At 46.8% G+C, this 6,454-nt stretch overlaps 1 long non-coding RNA gene across 1 annotated transcript; it reads right to left on the reverse strand.

Moving 5' to 3' along the window:
• Positions 1–629: 629 nt before the first annotated feature.
• LOC148006589 (uncharacterized) lies at positions 630–6,033 on the reverse strand. The gene is made up of 3 exons (XR_015684012.1): positions 5,855–6,033; positions 4,353–4,481; positions 630–3,077 (listed from the first exon to the last, which is right to left on the reverse strand). It is a non-coding gene; the product is annotated as an uncharacterized LOC148006589 (long non-coding RNA).
• Positions 6,034–6,454: the final 421 nt, after the last annotated feature.

A 6,454-nucleotide genomic window follows, 5' to 3' on the forward strand; every position in this document is an offset into this window, starting at 1 on the left:
ACACGGATGAGAGCCCTCGGGATGTAGGTCATAGAACAAAAATGTGGAGCTGTTCCTTGCCTGGCGTGGTGTCTCCTGGATCCAGGATGGACATGGGGTCCGATGAACCACAAAGAGAAAGGGGCGTGTCCACAAGGCTGCTGTGCTTTGGGAGTTCACGGATGACGCATCTCAGTGATACATTATATAAGCCAGTTATACACGAGGCATCTTATTCAGGTGTGTGTGTGTGTGTGTGTGTGTGTGTGTGTGTGTAGTGTGTGTAGTGTGTAAGTTTGTGTATCTGCCACATGAGTACAGAGGCCAGAAGTGGGCAATTGATCCCCCAAAGCTAGAGTAATAGATGTGGGCACTAGAATATGGACTTCAGTCTTTTGGAAGAGCAGCAAATGCTCTACCACTGAACTGTATCTCCAGTCCCATGTACAACTCTTAGACCTGTAACCAGAACCTCTCTGATCCTGCTGGGGGACAAGGCACTCAGCAGGTGCTTGTCCAATTGGTCTCTCTCTCTCTCTTTTTTTCTTTTTCTTTTTTTCGGAGCTGGGGACCGAACCCAGGGCCTTGCGTTTGCTAGGCAAGCGCTCTACCACTGAGCTAAATCCCCAACCCCTGGTCTCTCTTTTTTTATCCCGTAATCCTGACTTTCCAAAGAGTTAAAAAGAAATGGTTGGACATGGTTTTATAGAAATCTGTCTCAGACCATCAAAGCGAGCCACGAAGATCGTTTAAATTTCCCTAATAGCCACTATAAAAAGTTAAAATTGGGAAACAGTTTTAGGTAGTTTCAATGACATGTTTTATTTATCCTAATATATTCTAAACATTGTCATTTCAGCAATCATTTTTGTAATGATTCCTTGGGTGTTTTATGTTACTTTTCTTGTGCTTTTCATATGAGCCTCATTTCGATACTTGACTTTCATATGAGTCTAGTGGTTCTGGGACAATATGGCGGGTGACCTTAAGATTCCATGCTGCACCTTTACAGGTTGTTATTAATGTTCTTAAGGGATGGATGGCACTGGGCTTTGTATGTTTAGGTGGGCAATTTTATCTTATCAATTGGGTCAAAGGTTATTGTGTTGTGTGTTCTTTCATGTGTAGATTTAAGTGTAATGGAGTGTGGGGCGGCTGGTCTGGGCCACCACGGAGTTGGGATGTGTGTTTCTGGCAGGGAAACCTGCCTTGGGAACTAGATAGGGAGAGAGATTGCTGACGGCTCAGAGAGAGGCCCTCGGCAGTGTGATATGGGATGGAGCAGAGCGGGTGAGGGGCTTTGCTGATTGAGAATTAAGATATCCAGCAGATATCTTGGGGCACTGAGGAGCTGGACCTAGTGGGGATAAAAGACAACCCTACTTTTTTATTTTTTATATTTTTACAACAAAAAGGGTTCATTCAATACAGGGAGTGTATTGGTTTGAAGAGGTTTGGCCTTGTGTTTGAATGCTTGGCCCACAGGAAGTAACACTGTTAGGAGGTGTGGCCTTGTTAGAGTAGGTGTGGCCTTGTTGGAGTAGGTGTGGCCTTGTTAGAGTAGGTGTGGCCTTGTTGGAGGAAGTGTGTCACTGGAGGGGTGGGCTTTGAGGTTCTATGCTCAAGCCCCACCAAGTGAGGACGCACCAGTCTCCTTCTGTCTGATTTGGGGTCAAGATGTAGAACTCTCAGCTCCTGCTCCAGAACTATGTCTGCCTGATGCTGCCATGCTCCCTGCCATGATGATAATGGACTGAGCCTCTGAACCTGTAAGCCAGCCCCAACTAAATGTTGTCCTTTATAAGAGTTGCCTTGGTCATGGCGTCTCCTCACAGCACTGAAACCCTGACTAAGACAGGGAGCTTCCTTAACTCTTAAGTTCTATACAAGTTGTCTGCCTGCTGAGAGGCGCGAGGCAGCGGAATTCTAGTAGTTTCTAATATAGCATCACCTCCCTCCATTGTGAGAGTTAGGCTCTAGAACGTCCTGTGGTTGTCAAAATTCACTGGTGTTGAGCCCCTTCTATATAACACTGTACCAATTAATGTGCACACAGTCCCCCAGTAACCAAGCTGGCTTCTGTCATTTCTGGATTATCTTTAAAAGCTATTAGATGCAAGTGCTTTGTAAATAGATGCGATGTTAGGGGACAAGGATACAAAAGTCTTTGTATAATCAATACAAACACATTGCAGTTTTCTTTTAAAGCATTCCCAGGGCTGCTGGTGGTGGCCTATACTTTTAATCCCAGTGCTTGGGAGGCACAGGCTGGCGGGTCTTTTGAGTTTGAGGCTAGCCTGGTCTACAGAGTAAGTTCCAGAATAGCCAGGGCTACACTGAGAAATCCTGTCTCAAACAAAACAAAGCAAGAACAACAACAACAACAACAAAAAAAAAGGAATAGGAAAAGTTCAAAGCCACAGATGTGTATCTTTTAGGTACATTTCCCTTTGCTTAGGTTGACCAAAGTACGTTTTCTTCCTTGACATTAAAAACATACTGGCTTTCTTTTATATTAGAATGAAGAGGATTATTTCCCAAATTGAGAGTTTCCTTTCCCCCTTTTAAACCTCAATATTTTAGTCTCAATATTTATAGACTATTACATAAAATAAGTCTGCTTACGATTATGTGAAAACAACCCCCCCCCAAATTTATTGATAGCTTCAAACGATAGTTCGTTTTATTACCCACGTGACTGGACATAGAATTACCGAGAAGACACGCCCCTGTGTCTGTGAAGGTCTAACCTGAGGAAGGAAAACCTATGCTAAATGTGGGTGGTGCCATCCCACGGGCTAGACTGAACAGAAAGGAGAGAAAATCAGGTCGCAGCTTCTGTCTCTCAGCTTCCCGATTGCCGCACAGTGGGACCAGCTTCCCAGGACACAGAGTAGGAGCTTCCCAGCCCCTACTGCTATGGCAGACTGTATCCCTCGAACCGTGAGCCAAAGCAAACGCTCCTTCTTGAGTTGCCTCTGTCAGACAGAGCTTTGACCCAAAAGTCCCCAAAACAGACGCAGCAGGATTCTGATAACGTCTCCCAACAGTACGCACCTTCCACACTCCCGGGCTCACAACAGCTGTGGTTACGTCACCTGTGTAAGAAGGATCCAAGGTCAAGCCAGCCCAGATCCTAGCATAGACACGTCTCCAGCTCTTACTGAGGGGCTGTTTGGTGTGATAGCTATGGTGGTGGGGTGGGGGAGAATCATTCTTTATTGAGGATGAGGTCACTGGGACGTTTCCCATGATTCAGTGGATGCCCCACACTATGCACATAGTCAGTCACTGGACTTGGAGGAGGACTATCAACAACCAAAAGAAGATGTGAGGTTTTGAGGAAGAGAGAGCCTATTGGGAGAATATGGGGAGAGTTGAAGGGGGGATGGGGGACAGACATGACCATATTTTGCATACACATATATGATGTTCTCAGAATAAATGAAATAAATATATTGAAGTAAGAAATGACATATCATTGAAGAATATTTTGTATTCAAGGTATTCGGTGAAATAAAACCCAACTATCTCTGGGTGTGGAGCTCTTTGGAGGCTCCGCCTTGCAAGCATGGGCTGCGCCTTGCCGGAAGCCCACAGTGTAGGCAGAGCACTCTGACTTGGCTGGCTGACATTATCCTGGAGTCAGATTGTTCTGGTATCCCTGGGACGGAGTGATGACTCAGCTCTTTTGAACCATCTGTTTGCCAACTAGCACAAGCTTGATCCTGGCAGACAGTTAAGCCTGGGGCAGCCCTTGTGAATCCACTCTGATTTCTCAGGGAAAGCTGGGGACTTTCTCCTGGATAGAATTTCACCCAGTGCGGAAGAAACAAATGGCTTCCCCACCGCTCCCACTTCTGCCCCATCTGTGACAGGAAGCACCGTAAAAAGAAAGTTAGAATCCTGCCACAATAAATATGCAAATTCCAGCCTTCTTCAGCAATGGTAGGGAGGGCATCAGTTCCCCCTCTACCACCCCAGAGTCCCTAAGCAGGTTTGAAAGTGTTGACAAGGCATTTTAAAGCCATCTAGCTGGCTTTTGTTTGGATGCTAGCAATCTGTGATCCACGTTCTCTGGGAATTTGGATAGTCTCTCTCTCTCTCTCTCTCTCTCTCTCTCTCTCTCTCTCCTCCCCTCTCCCTCTCCCCCTCTCCCCCTCTCCCCCTCTCCCCCTCTCTCCTCTCTCCCTCTGCACCATATACTCTCTTTCCCTCCCTCTCACCTCCTTCCTTCCTTTTCTTTTTATCCATCTCTTCCTGTCTTCCTCCTTCCCCCTTCCCTCCTCTCTCCTCCCCACACTTCCCTTCTTCATTTCTTATTCCTTGGCAGTGGTGCCATTGGGTGGACGAATTAAAGCTCACTTAATTACCTGCCTGCTGAGCTCAGGTTGCTGCCAGAAAGCCTCTTTCTGTGCCATTGGTGAGGTAATGACGTGAAATGCGTTATCCTCTGTTTCTGCTTTTGTTCCAGCCTTCTGTTGATGTCAAAGGAGCTTTGCCTGTGGAAGGATGAGGTTCCCTTGTTGCTTGGCTCCTGGCTTCTATGCCTGAGTGAAGCCTGGGCCAAAGACATTCTACACGTCTGTACGTCTGTATGCACAGACAAGGGGAGGGTAGCGCTGTCTTACCTGGCACTGAAGCTGGAGAGTGTGGAGAAAGAGAGGCTGATGCTCAAACTAGCGCTCAGGCCTGGTGTTTAAGATCAAAGATGGCCATGTTCTGAGATTTTTCTCGAACTTTCTCTACATTTACTTTTGCAAATCTGCAGGATCCTCAAAGCAAGGAGGATGGGAGTCAAACACAAACACATATCTTTGTCTCTGGTTAGAGTCAGAACTTGGCAGAATGAAGGCAGGACAGTGCTCCTGCGCAGACATCCTAACAGCAGGGCAGGTTTGGCACTGTGGCCTGTGGCCAGGAGAAGAGCTGTAAGCACGGACGCTAGAAATAGCTTTTTATTTTATTTTATTTATATTCCAGTCGTGGTCCCTCTCTCCCTGCCCCTAGGGCCTCAAGCGGAGGGACAGGGTAACTAACCCACTGTCAAAATTGCTGACCCAGAATTGTTCCTGTCTAAAAGGACCACGAGGACGAAAATGGAGAAGAGACTGAAGGAAAGGCAAACCAAATGGCCTAACTTCGGATCCATCTCATGGTGGGACACCGAGGCCTGACACTGTCATTGTTGCTATGAGAGCCCCTACCAGCAGCTGACTGGGACCAAAGCAGACGCTTACCCCCAATCACTGGACTCAAGTTGGAGACCCCTACGGGTGGATTAGGGAGAGGACTGAAGAAGCTGAGAGGGAGAGCGACCAGCAGTCTCAACTGACCCGGACCTCAAGGAGCTCCCAGAGACCGAGTCACTAACTGGGAGCATACACAGGCCAGTCTGAGGCACTCAGCGTGAATATAGCGGAGGTCTGAGGCTTAGAGTTGAGTTCCTTTTAATTGCATAGCCCTGAATTGGACACCCAGTCTGGTTTGACTGCTGGGATGCTCTCTCCCAGCTGAATGGGATGAAGCCACTAAGGGAGCTGGTAAGTGTGGCTTGTGCCCACCCCATGAAGACTTGGCTGCCACCTTCATGACAGCTACAGGGCCGATAGTAACAGCATCACTGGGCTGTGGCAGCCACAGCCATAAGACCACACATACTTCTGTTTTCCCTTCCCCCTACTGCATACATCTTTTTGTTAACCTTTCAATATTTTGCTCGTTGATGTCTTTGCTTTGTCCTCTGATGGTGAGTGAAGGGGAGGCTACACCAGAGATGCTGTGGTTGGATTTCTTAACGCCTTGAGGATGGCAGATTCTCAATTGCATTTTCCGACGCAATTGCCAGAGACTGAGGATAGCATGGGCCTCTTACCGGTACCAATTCTGTGACTCCTCCAGGCGTTCATTCTCTGCTTTGAAACATTGTTGCTATGGGCTTCTCAGAGGTTTGTATTCTCCGAACTTCTATCTGCTTTCAAACCAGTAGTTCCTTTCCTGAGAAACAACATGAGGAAAAGGGGCTGTTTGGCAGACTAACAGAAGGACCGGAAGGACCGGAAGGACCGGAAGGACCGGAAGGACCATGTTCCCATTACCTGCAACTAGACTGTTCTCAGACAGGGCTTTCTGTGAGGCCCCAGATGCTTCGAGGCTTGTGACAGCGCCACCCTTGAGTCTGAAGCACTGAGGATACAGCATGTGCCACAATACCTGCCTCATAGTTTTAGAAATAACCTGAATTAAGCATTTATTTTTATCATTTATTAATTTCTTTCTTTCTTTTACTTCTTCTTTAATAAGCAGGACGATTACAATGAATAATGTTAGATGGTGAGAAGGGAATTAAAAATTTTATAAAGATATGTAAAATAAGGTTCCCAGGGAAGGGCTGTACTGAATATTGACACAGAGGAGGGAGCAGTGCAGGATGGGAAGTGGTTGTGAGGTAAGAACACTGGAGGTAAATTAATTG

The sequence above is a fragment of the Rattus norvegicus genome, chromosome 3 (genome assembly GCF_021556685.1).
Source record: "Rattus norvegicus strain SHRSP/BbbUtx chromosome 3, alternate assembly SHRSP_T2T, whole genome shotgun sequence".
Lineage (NCBI taxonomy): Eukaryota > Metazoa > Chordata > Mammalia > Rodentia > Muridae > Rattus > Rattus norvegicus.